General features: G+C 39.0%; 1 protein-coding gene across 1 annotated transcript in view; it reads left to right on the forward strand.

Moving 5' to 3' along the window:
- Positions 1–17,479, forward strand: part of LOC112402601 (alkaline ceramidase 3-like) — a gene marked incomplete at its 5' end in the record, with an annotated part of 53,010 nt that overhangs the window by 14,651 nt on the left and 20,880 nt on the right. The gene's annotated exons all lie outside the window — the stretch shown is intronic.

A 17,479-nucleotide genomic window follows, 5' to 3' on the forward strand; every position in this document is an offset into this window, starting at 1 on the left:
AAATTTGAGGAAAGCTGTGTGTGATGGCCTCCTTTTGAATATTTATAATGTACATGAGTTTATTAAAGGCCTTGAAAAATCCTACAGTAGAAAAGAAAATAGTTGTTTTTGTGTTTCTCAAACTACTTAATTAAGGAACCCTTTCTGCAGAACACCTCTCAAGGAAGACTGTTAGTGTCACAGAGAAACAGTATTCCAGAAAGATCATTTAGGAAATAGGCATAATATTTATAGAGTTCATGAAAAATAAAATATTTCATGTGAGTACCTGACATAGGGCCTGGCCATATAACAGATGCTCAGTAAGTAAATAGTATGATTTATGGGTTTGTTCCTGTTTTTTTCTTTTTTAATTAAACTTTTTGTTTTGAGATAATTGTAGAAGCACATGCAATTGTAAGAAATATTAGAGATTGTCTGTACCCTTTACCAGTTTCCTCTAGTGATAATGTCTTGCAAAACTATAGTACAATATCATAACCAGGATTTGACCCTGACAGAGTCAAGATACGGAACAATTCTATCACTACAAGGATCCCTGTGTGGTCTTTCTGTAGCCACACCCAATTCCCTCCTACCCTGTTTCCTTACCCCCTATGCTTAACCCCTAGCAACTACTAATCTGCCCTTCATTTCTCCAATTTTTCAGAGTGTTATATAAATGGAATCACACAGTATATATAACCATTGGGATTGGCCTTTTGCACTCAGCATAATTCACTGGAGATGAATACAAGTTGTTGAGTGTATCAGTAGGTCACCCTTTCTGTTGTGAGTAGTATTCCGTGATATGGATGTACCACAGTTTAATCATTCACCTGTTGAATAACATCTGGATTTCCAGTTTTTTATTTCTAGTTTTTTACTATTACGAATAAAGCTGCTGTGAATATTTGTTTACAGGTTTTTATGTGAATATAAGTTTTCATTTCTCTGGAATAAATGCCCAGAGTGGAATTTCTAGGTTGTATGATAATCATATGTTTAATTCTTTTTAAAACTTTCAGACTGTTTTTCTTTTTAAATTAATTTATTTTTGGCTGCGTTGGGTCTTCGTTGCTGCACGTGGGCTTTCTCTAGTTGTGGCGAGCGGGGGCTACTCTTCATTGCGGTATGCGGACTTCTCATTGCGGTGGCATCTCTTGTGGAGCATGGGCTCTAGGGCACACAGGCTTCGGTAGTTGTGGCTTGCAGGCTCTAGAGCACAGGCTCAGTAGTTGTGGTGCACGGGCTTAGTTGCTCTGTGGCATGTGGGATCTTCCCAGACCAGGGCTCGAACCCGTGTCCCCTGCATTGGCAGGCGGATTCTCAACCACTGCACCACCAGGAAAGCCCAACTTCCAAACTGTTTTCCAGAGTGGCTCTACCATTTTACATTCCCACCAGCAGTGTATGTGTGACCCAGTTTCTCTGCATCCTTGCCAACATTTGGTGTTGTCACTATTTTTTATTTTAGTCATTCTTACAGATATGTACTGATATCTCATTGTGGTTTTGTTTTTTTTTTTTCTTTTTCTTTTTTTTTTTTGCGGTACGCGGGCCTCTCACTGTTGTGGCCTCTCCTGCTACGGAGCACAGGCTCCGGGCGCGCAGGCTCAGCGGCCATGGCTCACGGGCCCAGCCGCTCCGCAGCACGTGGGATCTTCCGGACCGGGGCACGAACCCGTGTCTCCTGCATTGGCAGGCGGACTCGCAACCACTGCGCCACCAGGGAAGCCCTCATTGTGGTTTTAATTCTTGTTTCCCTAGTGGCTAATGATGTTGAACATATTTTCATGTGCTTATTTACCATCTGTGTATCCTCTTTGGTGAAACATCTGTTCATGTCTTTGCCCATTTTCTAATGGGATTGTTTCTCTTCTTTTTATTTGAGTTTTGAGCATTCTTTACATATTCTAGATACTCTTCATCAAATATGTGGCTCACAAATACTTTCTCACAGTCTGTACCTTGTCTTTCATGCTGTTCACGGGGCCTTTCACAGAGAAAAGCTTTTTAATTTTGATGAAGTCAGTTTATCAACTTTCTTTTTACGTATCGTGCTTGGGCATCCAGGCTAAGGACTCAATGCCTAACCCTAGGTTTTCCCATTTTTTACCAAAAGTTTTGTATAGTTTTACATTTAAGTTTATGATTTATTTTGAGTTAATTTTTATGTAAGGGGTAAGGAGTAGGTTGAGGTCCATTTTTTAACCTACAGAGGTCCAACTACTCCAGGACCACTGGTTGAAAAGGCTGTTTCTTCACTGAATTGCTTTTGCACCTTTCTCAAAAATTATTTGGGTATATTTGTGTGGATGTATTTTTGAGGTTTTTTATTCTGTTGCATTCATTTAGGTGTCTATCCCTCTACTGGTCCTACTCCCTGATAATTGATTACTCTACCTATAAAATACCTCTTCAAATCATATAGATTGTTTCCTCTCACTTCTTTTTCAAAACTGTTTTTGCTGTTTGGGTTCCTTTGCCTTTATGTATAAATTTTAGAATAATTCTGTCTATATTTAAAATCTTATTGCTATTTTGATAGGAATTGCATTAAACCTGCATATCAATTTGTGAAGAATTGACATCTTTACTATGTTGAGTCTTCCAGTCTATGAACACTGTGTGTCTTGTGTGTCTCTCCATTTATTTAGATCATCTTTGATTTCTTCCAATAGCATTTGGGAATTCTGATTTTCTTCTTTTTAATTTTTTAATTTAATTTTATTTTTTTATACGGCAGGTTCTTATTAGTCATCTATTTTATACACGTCAGTGTATACACGTCAATCCCAATCTCCCAATTCATCACACCACCACCCCCACCACCCCGCCGGGGAGTAGCACGTAGTATTGCTTTAAAGGGTCTGCATATACTCACCCAGCCTCACCAATCCTCTTGGTGTCCATACATTTGTTCTCTACATCTGTGTTTCAATTATTTGTGACATCTTTGTCTGGTTTTGGTATCCAGGTGATGGTGGCCTCATAGAATGAGTTTGGGAGTGTTCCTTCCTCTGAAATTTTTTGGAAGTTTGAGAAGGATGGGTGCTAGCTCTTCTCTCAGTGTTTGATAGAATTCACTTGTGAAACCATCTGGTCCTGGATTTTGTTTGTTGAAAGATTTTTAATCATAGTTTCAATTTCACTATTTGTGATTGGTCTGTTAATATTTTCTATTTTTTCCTTGTGCAGTCTTGAAAGTCTATACCTTTCTAAGAATTTTTCCATTTCTTCCAGGTTGTCCATTTTATTGGCATAGAGTAGCTTGTAGTAGTCTCTTAGGATGCTTTGTATTTCTGCTGTGTCTGTTGTAACTTTTCCTCTTTTCATTTCTAATTTTATTGATTTGAGTTCTCTCCCTCTTTTTGTTGATGAGTCTGGCTAATGGTTTATCAATTTTGTTTATCTTCTCAGAGAACCAACGTTTAGTTTTATTGATCTTTGCTATTGTTTTCTTTGTTTCTATTTCATTTATTTCTGCTCTGATCTTAATGATTTTTTTCCTTCTGCTAACTTTGGGTTTTGTTTGTTCTTCTTTCTCTAGTTCCTTTAGGTGTAAGTTTAGATTGTTTATTTGAGATTTTTCTCTTTTTTTGAGGTAGGCTTGTATAGCTATAAACTTCACTCTTAGAACTGCTTTTGCCACATCCCATAGGTTTTGGATCATCGTGTTTTCATTGTCATTTGTCTCTAGGCATTTTTTGATTTCCGCTTTGTTTTCTTCAGTGATCTCTTGCTTATTTAGTAACGTACTGTTTAGCCTCCATGTGTTTCTGTTTTTTACGTTTTGTCCCTGGTAATTGATTTCTAATCTCATAGTGTTGTGGTCAGAAAAGATGCTTGATACGATTTCAATTTTCTTAAATTTACTATGGCTTGATTTGTGACCGAAGATGTGATGTATCCTGCAGAATGTTCTGTGCGCACTTGAGAAGAAAGTGTAATCTGCTGTTTTTGGTTGGAATGTCCCATAAATATCAGTTAAATCTATCTGGTCTGTTGTGTCATTTAACGCGTGTGTTTCCTTATTAATTTTCTGTTTGGGTATTCTGTCCATTGGTCTAAGTGAGGTGTTAAAGTCCCCCAGTATTATTGTGTTACTGTCAATTTCCTCTTTTATAGCTGTTAGCAGTTACCTTATGTATTGAGGTGCTCCTGTGTTGGGTGCATATATATTTATAATTGTTATATCTTCTTCTTGGATTGATCCCTTGATCATTATGTAGTGTCCTTCCTTGTCTCTTGTAACATTCTTTATTTTAAAGTCTGTTTTATCTGATATGAGAATTGCTACTCCAGCTTGCTTTTGATTTCCATTTGCATGGAATATCTTTTTCCATCCCCTCACTTTCAATCTCTATGTGTCCCTAGGTCTGAAGTGGGTCTCTTGTAGACAGCATATATATGGGTCTTGTTTTTGTATTCGTTCAGCAAGCCTGCGTCTTTTGGTTGGAGCATTTAATCCATTCATGTTTAAGGTAATTATTGATATGTATGTTCCTATGACCATTTTCTTAATTGTTTTGGGTTTATTTTTGTAGGTCCTTTTCTTGTCTTGTGTTTCCCACTTAGAGAAGTTCCTTTAGCATTTGTTGGAGAGCTGGTTTTGTGGTGCTGAATTCTCTTAGCTTTTGCTTGTCTGTAAAGCTTTTGATTTCTCCATGGAATCTGAATGACATCCTTGCTGGGTAGAGTAATCTTGGTTGTAGGTTCTTCCCTTTCATCACTTTAATTATATCATGCCACTCCCTTCTGGCGTGTAAAGTTTCTGCTGAGAAATCAGCTGTTAACCTTATGGGGGTTCCCTTGTATGTTATTTGTCATTTTTCCCTAGCTGCTTTCAGTAATTTTTCTTTGTGTTTCATTTTTGCCAATTTGATTACGGTGTGTCTCAGTGTGTTTCTCCTTGGGTTTATCCTGTATGGGACTCTCTGCGCTTCCTGGACTTCAGTGGCTATTTCCTTTCCCATGTTAGGGAAGTTTTTGACAATAATCTCTTCAAGTATTTTCTCAGGTCCTTTCTCTCTCTCTTGTCCTTCTGGGACCCCTATAAACACATTGTTGTGTTTCATGTTGTCCCAGAGGTCTCTTAGGCTGTGTTCATTTTTTTTCATTCTTTTTTCTTTATTCTGTTCCACAGCAGTGAATTCTACCATTCTGTCTTCCAGGTCACTTATCTGTTCTTCTGCCTCAGTTATTCTGCTATTGATTCCTTCTAGTGTATTTTTCATTTCAGTTAGTGTATTGTTCATCTCTGTTTGTTTGTTCTTTAATTCTTCTAGATCTTTGTTAAACATTTTTTACATCATCTCGATCTTTACCTCCATCCTTTTTCCGAGGTCCTGGATCATCTTCACTATCAGCATTCTGAATTCTTTTTCTGGAAGGTTGCCTATCTCCACCTCATTTAGTTGTTTTTCTGGGGTTTTATCTTGTTCCTTCATCTGGTACATAGCCGTCTGCCTTTCCATCTTTTCTAACTTTCTGTGAACATTATTTTTGTTCCACAGGCTGCAGGATTGTAGTTCTTGCTTCTGCTGTCTGCCCCTCTGGTGGATGAGGCTATCTAAGAGGCTTGTGCAAGTTTCCTGATGGGAGGGACTGGAGGTGGGTAGAGCTGGCTGTTGCTCTGGTGGGCAGAGCTCAGTAAAACTTTAATCGGCTTGTCTGCTGATGGGTGGGGCTGGGTTCCCTCCCTGTTGGTTGTTTGGCCTGAGGTGACCCAACCCTGGAGCCTACCTAGACTCTTTGGTGGGGCTAATGGTGGACTCTGGGAGGGCTCACGCTAAGGAGTACTTCCCAGAACTTCTGCTTCCAGTGTCCTTGTCCTCTCGGTGAGACAGAGCCACCCCCCACCTCTGCAGGAGACCCTCCAACACTAGCAGGTAGGTCTGGTCCAGTCTCTTATGGGCTCAATGCCCCTTCCCCTGGGTCCCAATGCGCACACTACTTTGTGTGTGCCCTCCAAGAGTGGAGTCTCTGTTACCCCCAGTCCTGTCGAAGTCCTGCAATCAAATCCCGCTAGCCTTCAAAGTCTGATTCTGTAGGGATTCCTCCACCCGTTGCCGGACCCCCAGGTTCAGAAGCCTGACGTGGGGCTCGGAACCTTCACTCCAGTGGGTGGACTTTTGTGGTATGTGTTCTCCAGTCTGTGAGTCACCCACCCAGCAGTTACAGGATTTGATTTTATTGTGACTGTGCCCCTCCCACCATCTCATTGTGGCTTCTCCTTTGTCTTTTGATGTGGGGTATCTTTTTTGGTGAGTTCCAGTGTCTTCCTTTCAATGATTGTTCAGCAGTTAGTTGTGGTTCTGGTGTTCTCACCAGAGGGAGTGAGAGCATGTCCTTCTACTCTGCCATCTTGTATCAATCTCCGGAGACTTCTGCTAGGAAAACCACTGACTTGGTACTGAGAAGGAAGCGAACTAAAGCTTCGATTTTCTTTTTAAGCAATTGTAAATGGTATTGTATTTTTAAATTTTGGTGTCCACACTTTTATTGCTATTATGTAGAAACACAGCATATTAATAACGGTACCAGAGAGATCAAGATGGCAAAATAGAAGGACATGGAGCTCACCTCCTCCCACAAATACATAAAAAATACACCTACATGTGAAACAGTTCTCACAGAATAACTACTGAACACTGGCAAAAGATCTCATACAACAAGAGCCGCAAGAAAGATCACCATGTAACTGGGCAGGATGAAAGAGAAAAAAAAAAAAGGAATTGGTGTTCGACCTACACCCTGGGAGGGTGCTATGAAACAGGAGAGGTTCCCTCACCCCGGGAACCCCGTCTGTGGCTGGAAGATCAGCCAGGACAGAAAGGGAGCGTCAGAGGTTCAGAGGAGAGTGCAGCAACTGGCTTGTGGCAGGCGGAACGGAGAGAGACCAGCACAGTCATGGCCACCTTGGTGCATTCCCCAGCCTGAGACATGCATCTGCTGGTCTGTACAGGGGCTGGGTGCTGAAATTCGGGCTTCAGAGGACAAACCTCAGGAGAGGACTGGTGTTGGCTCTGCGGAGACAGCCCGAAGAGACTGGAGTGTGGCCCAGGGCACAACTTGGGGTATGGGCAGAACTGAGCCCAGGTATGCCATAGAATCCCCATTGTTAAGGCACACGCAAAGGGAGGGAAGGGACTCTGCCACAGCAGCCTCATTTTCCTCATTGCTCACAGCAGGCACAACTCCACCTCTACAAGCTCTGGGAGCTTGCAAGTCCTGGCAGTTGCCCACACCCAGAGGCAGGGCTGAAATCTGGGCTTGCAGCTTTGTGACTGATGGATTTACAACACTGGTACCTTTATTAGCTCAGTGCCTTCTGGCCATCTCAGTGGACTACTGGTGCTCCTGAGCCTGGGGTGGGTCCAGATTTAGCACCTGTTGGCTTTGCGGGCATATGTACACAGAGGCAGGCCAGGGTCTGTGCTGATTCCATAGCTCCCATGGCAGGTCCCTGTGTCTGACTTTGGCAGATCTGTGCCAGCAGCTTTGTGATCACAGCAGCTGAGGGACATTCAGGCCGATTGCCTGCATTCCCTTGACTGAGACGGGGCCGAAGGCCGTACCAAGCACAGTGTACTTTGTGAGCGCGCACAACCGGTGACAGGTGACACCACAGAGCTCACTTTCTGGTGGACAGCTCCTGCGGAGGAATACTTAGTGGATCCTCTTCCAGTGGAAGTGCTCCAGTTCCACCTACCCAACACTGCACTTAAGAAATGGATTTGGGGGCTTCTACTCCAACAGCTGGGGAGAGCAGATCCTGCCCGTGACAGGGCTGTGACAGCCACAGAGCAAAGAGGAGGCCCCACGCAATATCCAGTACGGGCTCTGGTCTTCACAACACAAGTCACACCCACTGTCAAGGGGATAATGGCCAGCACATGCTAAGGAAAGAGACAGCAGGCATCCATACTAAAAACAGCCCTCACACCAAAAATATTAGACTCACGCAGGCTCCACAGGAATGTTTCCACATACAAACAGCCCTTAAAGACCACAGTAGATAACTGTTTCTCCTAAATTCATAGAGTCAAAGAAATATAAATAAAAAGAACCAGAGGAAATAGTCCCAATTAAAAGAATGGGAGAGGGCTTCCCTGGTGGTGCAATGGTTGAGAGTCCGCCTGCCGATGCAGGGGACACGGGTTTGTGTCCCGGTCCGGGAAGATCCCACATGCCATGGAGCAGCTAGGCCCGTGAGCCATGGTCGCTGAGCCTGCGTGTCTGGAGCCTGTGCTCTGCAACGGGAGAGGGCACAACAGTGAGAGGCCCGCGTACCGCAAAAAAAAAAAAAAGAATGGGAGAAATCCCCTGAAAGAACAATGAAACAGACCTCTCCAGTCTACTAGATCCCGAGTTCAAAAAGGAGGTAATAAAAATACTGAAGGAATTAAGAAAGGCTATTGACCAGAAATACAGATCACTATAACATGGAACTAGAAACTATAAAGAGGAGCCAGTTAAAACTAGAAAACTCATTTGCTGAGATGAAAGCCAAGCTGAAAGCAATAAATAGAAAACTAAATAATGCAGAAGAACGAATAAGTGATTTGAAAGATAGAATAATAGAAATCACCCAATCAGAACAGCAGACGGAAAGACAAATGAAAAAAAATCAAAGCAATATATGAGACCTATTGGATAAATAAAGTGAGCCAATCTATGCATAGTAGGAATCCCAGAAGGAGAAGAAAGAGAACAGAGGATTGAAAGTATATTTGAAGAAATTATGACTGAAAACTTCCTAAACGTAAAGAAGGAAACAGATATCCAGATACAGGAAGCCCTGACAAGATGAACCTGAACAGACCTACACCAAGACGTGTTATAAGTAAAATGGCAAAAGAGAAAGAGAAAGAGAAGATTCTAAAGGCAGCAAGAGAAAAACAAAGAGTTAGTTACAAGGGAACCCCCATAAGTGTATTAGCTGATTTCTCTACAGATACATTGCAGGCCAGAAGGGAGTGGCAATATATATTCAAAGTCCTGAAAATAAAAAGCCTGCAATCTGGGATCCTCTACACAGCAGGATTATCATCTAGAATAGAAGGATAAAGAATTTCTCAGACAAGCAAAAACTAAAAGAATATAGCAATACTAAACCTAACCTAAAAGAAATATTGAAAGGTCTTTTCTAAATAGAAAAGAAGTAGGGAATTCCTTGGCAGTCCAGTGGTTAGGACTTAGCACTTTTACTGCCGGGGTCCAGGTTCAATCCCTGGTCAGAGAACTAAGATCCTGCAAACTGCACAGTGTAGCATAATTAAATACATACATAAATCAATAGAAAAGAAGCAAGAATCTATAGGAGGGCTTCCCTGGTGGCGCAGTGGTTGAGAGTCCACCTGCCGATGCAGGGGACCCGGGTTTGTGCCCCGGTCCGGGAAGATCCCACATGCCACAGAGTGGCTGGGCCCGTGAGCCATGGCCGCTGAGCCTGCACATCCGGAGCCTGTGCTCCGCAATGGGAGAGGCCACAGCAGTGAGAGGCCCGCGTACCGCAAAAAAAAAAAAAAAAAAAAAATCTATAGGAAAGAGAAAAATCACAATTAGAAAATAAATCCCTTAAATAAGGCAGTACGTAGATTAAAAAAAACTTTTGTGTGTGCAAGCAATGGTAACTATGATGAACAGCCAATGTATAAACATGAAGATGTTAGAGAGGACATCAAAATCATAAAATGTCAGGGAGGGGAGTAAGAAATTGTAGGGGTTTTTTTTTAGGGTGTGTTTGAGCCTATATGACTACCAGTCTAAAGCAAGTAGTTATAGTAATGGGTTATCATACTTGACAAACAGGGTAACCACAAATCAAAAACATATAGTTGATTCACAAAAACCAAAAAGTGGAGAACTCAAGCATAGTGCAAAAGAAAAACTTCAAACTGCAAAACAAAAAACAGAAAAAGAAAGGAACAAACAAGAAATACAAAATCCACTGGGAAACAAGGTTTAAAATGGCAATAAATACATATATATCGATAATTACCTTAAATATCAATGGACTAAATGCTCCAATCAAAAGACATAGAGTGGCAGACTGGGTAACAAAACAAGAGCCTACAATGTGCTGCCTACACATAGATTGAAAAGTGAGCGGATGGAAAAAGATATTTCATGCAAATGGAAATGACAAGAAAGTGAGACTTCCAGTACTCATCAGACAAAATAGACTTTAAAGCAAATGTTATAAAGAAAGATAAAGAAGGACACTATATAATGATAAAAGGATCAATACAGGAAGAGGATTTTACACTTATCATCATATATGCACCTAATATAGAAGCACCCAAATATATAAAACAAATACTAACAGACATAAAGGGAGAAATTGATGGGGATACAATAATAGTAGGAGACTTTAACACCCCACTAACATCAGTGGACAGATCTTCCAGACAGAAAATCAATAAGGCAACAGAGATCCTAAATGATACATTAGAAAAGTTAGACTTAATTGATATTTTAATTTTGATACTATGACATTACATCCAAAAAACCCAAAATACGCATTCTTTTCAAGTGCACATGGAACATTCTCAAGGATAGACCACATACTAGGACACAGAACAAGCCTCAACAAATTTAAGAGAACAGAAATAATTTCAAGCATATTTTCTGACTACAACAGCGTGAAACTAGCAATGAACCATAGAAAGAGAAACAAAAGAATCATTACTAAACAACATGCTATTAAAAAACCAGCAGTCAACTTGAAATCAAAGAAGAAATTAAAAAATACCTTGAGACAAATGACAATGAAAACACAACCATACAAAATCTATGGGATGCAGCAAAAGTAATCCTAAGAGGGAGGTTCATAGGAATATAGGCTTTCCTCAAAAAATAAGAAAAATCTCAAACAACCTAACCTACCACCTAAAAGATTTAGAAAAAGAAGAACAAACGAAAGCTAAAGTTAGCAGAAGGAAGGAAATAATAAAGATCAGACAGGAAGTAAAAAAAAAAAAAAGAGATTTAAAAAAAAAATAGAGAAAAATCAGTAAAACCCAGAGCTGGTTTTTTGAAAGGATAAACACAGTTGACAAACCTCTGGCCAGGCTCACCAAGAAGAGGTCCCATATAAACAAAATAAGAAATAAAGGAGGAGAAATAATATCTGATACCTCCACAGAAATACAAAAACTCATAAGAGAATACTATGAACAATTATATCCCAACAAATTGGACAACCTAGAAGAAATGGATAAGTTTCTAGAAACATACAGCCCACTAAAACTGAATCAAGAAGAAATAGATAATTTGAACAGACTTATAACTAGAAGTGAAATAGAATCTGTAAAAACAAAAACAAACAAAAACAAAAAAACACCTCCCTGCAAACAGAAGTCCAGGACCAGATGGCTTCACTAGGGAACTCTACCAATCATACAAAGATGAACTTATACTAATCCTTCTTAAAGTCTTCTGAAAGATTGAAGAGGAAAGAAGACTCCCAAAGTCACTCTATGAAGCCACCATCACCCCAATACCAAAACCAGACAAAGATACTACCAAAAAAAAATTACAGGCCAGTAGCACTGATGAACATAAATGCAAAACTCCTCAACAAAATATTAGCAAACCAAATCCAGCAACACATAAAAAGGATCAGACACCATTATCAAGGTGAATTCATCCCAGGGTCCCAAGGATGGTTCAACATAGGGAAATCTATCAATGTGATACACCACATCAACAAAAGAAAAGACAAAAATGACCTCAATAGATGCAGAAAAAGTATTTGATAAAATTCAACATCCATTCATGATAAAAACTCTCCCCAAAGTGGGTATAGAGAAAACATATTTCAACATAATAAAAGCTATTTATGACAAATATACAGTCAATATAATACTCAATGGTAAAAAGCTGAAAGCCTTCCCACTAAAATTTGGAACAAGACAGGGTTGCCCACTCTCACCACTCTATTCAACATAGTATTGAAAGTCCTAGCCACAGCAATCAGACAAGAAAAAGAAAGAAAAGGTATCCAAATTGGAAGGGAAGAGGTAAAATTGTCATTATATGCAGATGATATGATACTATATCTAGAAAACCCTAAAGATTCCACACAAAAGCCACTCGAACTGATAAACAAATTAAGCAAGGTAACAGGCTACAAGATTAACATACATTTCTTTACACTAACAATGAATTATCAGAAAGGGAAAGTAAAATAACAGTCCCTTTTAAAATAACATCAAATATATATATATATATATATATATATATATTTACAAATAAACTTTACCAAGGAGGTCAAAGACTTTATATGCTGACAACTATAAAACGTTGATAAAGGAAACTGAAGATGATTCAAAGAAATGGAATGATATCCCATGCTCTTGGATTGGAATAATTAATATTGTTAAAATGGCCACAATACCCAAAACAATCTACAGATTTAATGTGATCCCTATCAAACTACCCATGACATTTTTCACAGAGCTAGAACAAATATTCCTAAAATTTACGTGGAACCATAAAAGACCCAGAATTGCTAAAGCAATCCTGAGGAAAAAGAACAAAGCTGGAGACATAACCCTTCCAGACTTCAGACAATACTATTGATGCAAATGTACAGTAATCAAAACAGCATTGTGTTGGCACAATAACAGACATGGATCAGTAGAACGGAATAGAGAGCCCAGAAATAAAACCACATACCTATGATCAAATAATCTTTGAGAAATGAGGCAAGAATACACAATGGAGAAAAGAAAGTCCCTTCAGCAAGTGACACTGGGAAAGTTGGACAGCCACATGTAAATCAATGAAGTTAGAACCCTCCCTCACACCATACACAAAAATAAACTCAAAATGGATTAAGGACTTAATTATAAGACATGATACCATAAACTCCTAGAAAACAAGATAGGCAAAACATTCTCTGACATAAATCATACCAATGTTTTCTTAGGTCAGTCTCCCAAGGCAACAGAAATAAAAGCAAAGATAAATAAATGTGACCTAATCAAACTTAAAAGCATTTGCACAGCAAAGGAAACCATAAACAAAGCAAAAAGACAACCTATGGACTGGGAGAAGATATTTTCAAATGATGCAACCAACAAAGGCTCAATTTCCAAAATATACAAACAGCTTATATAATTCAATAACAAAAAAACAAACTAATAACAAAAAAAACAAACAACCCAATCAAAAAATGGCCAGAAAACCTAAATAGGTATTTCTCTAAAGAAGACATCCAGATGGCCAGTAAGACACGAAAAGATGCTCAATATTGCTAATTGTTAGAGAAATGCAGATCAAAACTACAATGAGGTATCACCCCACACCAGTCAGAATGGCCATCATTAAAAAGTCTACAAATAATAAATTCTGGAGAGGATTTGGAGAAAAGGAAACCCTCTTACACTGTTGGTGGGAATGTAAATTGGAGCAGCCACTGTGGAAAACAGCATGGAAGTTCCTTAAAAAACTAAAAATTGAGTTACCATAGGATCCAGCAATCCCACTCCTGGGCATATATCTAGAGAATTGATGGATGAATGGAGAAAGAAGATGTGATATGTGTGTATGTGTGTATATAGTGGGATATTATACAACCATAAAAAAGAATGAAATAACGCCATTTGCAGCAACATGGATAGACCTAGAGATTATCATACTGAGTAAAGTAAGTCAAGCAGAGAAAGACAAATATCATATGATATCACTTATATGTGGAATCTAAAGTATGACACAAATGAACTTCTTTTTTTAAATTTAATTTTATCTTTGGCTGCATTGGGTCTTCTCTAGTTGCAGTGAGCAGGGGCTACTCTTCGCTGCAGTACACGGGCTTCTCATTGTGGTGGCCTCTCGTTGCAGAGCACGGGCTCTAGGCACTTGGGCTTTAGTAGTTGTGGCTCGCAGGCTCTAGAGCGCAGGCTCGGTAGTTGTGGCGCACGGACTTAGTTGCTCCGTGGCATGTGGGATCTTCCCAGACCAAGGATCGAACCTGTGTTCCTTGCATTGGCAGGGGGATTCTTAACCACTGCGCCACCAGGGAAGTCTCTGAACTTTTTTTCAAAATAGAAAGAGATTCACATAGAATACAAACTTATTGTTACCAAAGGGATACCAGAGGGATAAATTAGGAGTTTGGGATTAGCAGATACAAACTAGTACATATAAAATAGATAACAACAAGGTCCTACTGTATAGCACAGGAAACAGTATCTTATAATAAACTATAATGGAAAAGAAAAAAATAAAAAGAAATCAGTGAAATTTATTTTAATCCTATTATATATAACCAGTATGTCAAGATATCATCAATTCATTGTGTAAGCAATATAAAAAACATTGAAAATGTTAAAAAAAATTAATGCCTACTTTATGGGGTTCTTATGAGGTTTAAATGTAGTAATTCATGCAGAGCATTTTCAGCTCTATGAAGAATACCCAGAGCATAGGAGGCAGTCAGTAAATATTAGCTTAAATTTTAAAAAGAAAAAAAAATACGATTGATTTTCTTTTTGTTTACCTTGTATTCTGCCACCTTGCTGAACTTAATAGTTCCAGGAGACTTTTGTAGATTCCTTGAGATTTGCTGCAAGTAGAGACAGTGGTTTATATCATCCTTTATAATGTATGTGCTTTTAATTTCTTCTTTTGCCTTATTGCCCTGACTAGAACTTCTAGGACTGTGTTGAATAACAGTGGTGAGAGCAGCTGTCCTTGCATTGTTCCCAGTCTTAGGGGAAAAGTATTCAGTCTTTTACCATTAAGTACAATGTTATCTGTATAGATTTTATAGATGCTTTTTATCAAGTTGAAGAAGTTACTCTCTATGCCTAATTTTCTGAGAGTCTTTATCCTGAATTGTGCTGAATTTTGTCAGATGCTTTTTTCATATCACTTGATTTGATATTTTTCCTTTTAGTATGGTGTATTACACCAATTAATTTTCAAATACTGAACCAACTGTGTATTCTGAATGAACCCTACTCAGTCACGGTGTAAAAATCTTTATATATTGCTGAATGATACTTGTTAATATTTTGTTAAGGATTTTTACATCTATATTCAAGATAGATATTGGTTTATAGTTTTATTTTTGTACTGTGTTTGTCTGATTTTGATTTCAGGGTAATATTAGCTTCATAAAATCAATTGGGAAATGTTACCTTTTCCTTCTATTTTCTGGAAGAAATTGCATAGAGTTGGTGTTAATTCTTCTTTAAATGTTGGGTAAAAATTCTACACAGAAACCGTCTGGACCTGTAGTTTTCTTGGGAGACCAGGATATGGCCTTTCTTGGCATATGTTCCATATGTGTGCTTGAAAAGAATACGTATTCAGCTGATGCTGGAGGAACTTTTCCATAAATGTCTATTAGATCATGTTGTTTGATGGTTGTGTCAGGGATCTCCAAGACCACACTCAGGTTCAAAGATTTTCTAGAAAGACTCACAAAGCTCAGAAAAAATGTTATACTCATGGTTACATTTAACCTGAGGTTAAACTGATACAGCGTGGCCCAGCACCCTAAGCAAAGAAACAAACAAAAAAACAGGCATTTACTGTTAGTCACATTATTAGTGTAAACTTTATGGTGTGGCCCTAGGTGTCAGGTATAAAAAGACACTCTTATAGAACAGGATATTTGAAGGAATTAGGCATTATCTCCCAGGAACCAGTCAAGGGCCAATCCTTTCTGTGGGATGTACAGTATTTGCACAGCCCAACCCCAATGAATTAACCATTTGCTGCACAACGGTGTCTTTGAGTTTTTTTATATCCTTGTTGATTTTCTGGGTAGTTGTTCCATCAGTTGAGAGGGGGGTGTTGAAGTCTCCAAATATACTTGTGGATTTATCTATTTCTCATTCATTCTATCAATTTTTGCTTCATTCGGTCATCTACCCTATTTTGCAGTTCTCTTGTTTGATGCATAGACATTTAGAATTCCTATGTCTTTTTGGTGGATTGTCCCTTTTGTTATCATGTAATGTCCTTCTCTGTCTCTGGTCATTTTCTTTGGTCTGAACTCCACTTCATCTCTCATTAATATAGCCATATCAACATAGATTTCTTTTGATTAATGTTTGCATGATACACTTTTTCATACTCTTGCTTTCAACGTGCCTGCCTGTATTGGTATATTTGAATTGAGTTTCCTTTTGGATATCATACACTTGGGTCATGATTTTGAATCCACTTTTCCAGTCTCTTTTAATTGGTTTATTTAGATCATTTATATTAACATAATTTTTATATTAAGGATTAATTCTACTATTTTATGTTTTGCTTTCTGTTTGTTCTATATTTTCTTTTTCCTGCCTCCCTGTGAGTTACTTGAACATTTTTTAGAATTCCATTTTAGTATATCTCTAGTGTTTGTGAGTCTTTCTCCTTGTATTGTTTTTTTAGTGATTGTTTTTAGTATTACATTATATATACATGATGCCAAAATCTCACCCTGTGTACACTGGTGCCAAGTCAAATATCAGAGACAGAGTTTTGGGTGAAGTAGAAAAGAATAGCTATATTGCTTTCCCAGGCAGAGGGAGACACAGCGGGCTCCTGCCCTGGAAAACTATGTGTCCCAACCTGGGAGGATTTGATGAGGGGTTTTATAGCAATAGTTCAAGGGTGGGGTTGCTGACAAGATTAGGGTGTGTGCAGCGCTTGCACTCCCTTCATCTTGTCTCAGGTGGTCTCCTAATCTTGATGAGCTTCTCTGGTCCCTTTAATCTTGCCTCAGGTGGTTTCTTGGCTGCTCTTCCCTTGATTAGCAACTGTTGGAATCTGCCCTTTAGAACTCAGTGAAGGTCATGGAGGCTGGAGACAAAGCAGGCCTCCATGCCTGGGAACCCCACAGGGCCCTGCTCGGTTTCATACATAACATCACAGTCTAATGGTGTTAACATTTTACCAGTTCCAGTGAAGTGCAGAAATCTTACTTTCCCTTTACATACCTATATTTGTTTCCTAGGGCAGCTATAACAAAACACCACAAGCTGGATAGCTTAAAATAACTGAAATTCGTTGTTCTGGAGGCTAGAAGTCCAAAATCAAGGTGTCAGTAGGGCCATGCTTCCTCTGAAACCTGTAGGGGGATTCATCCTCACCTCCTTCTAGGTTCTGGTTGTTTGCTGGCAATCTTTGGCATTCCTTGACTCTTATCTGCATAATTCCATTCTCTGCCTTTGTCATGACATGGTGTTCTCCCTGTGTCTCTGTGTCTTCACATGGCTGTCTTCTTACAAGAATTTGAGCCATATTGGATTAGGAGCCCATTCCACTACAGCATGACCTTATCTTAACTAGTTATATCTTCAATGACCCTATTTCCAAATAAGGGCACATTCTAAGATACTGGAGATTGGGACTTCAACATATCTTTTTTGAGGGAAAACACTTCAACCTGTAACACTGCCTTTTTCCTGCCCCATTTAAAATATAATTATCTTAAGTATTTTCTCTGCAGGCATTTATAACCACATCAGATAGTATTTTGATTTTT

This window comes from Neophocaena asiaeorientalis, unplaced genomic scaffold (genome assembly GCF_003031525.2).
Source record: "Neophocaena asiaeorientalis asiaeorientalis breed wild unplaced genomic scaffold, Neophocaena_asiaeorientalis_V1.1 scaffold363, whole genome shotgun sequence".
Taxonomy (NCBI): Eukaryota; Metazoa; Chordata; class Mammalia; order Artiodactyla; family Phocoenidae; genus Neophocaena; species Neophocaena asiaeorientalis.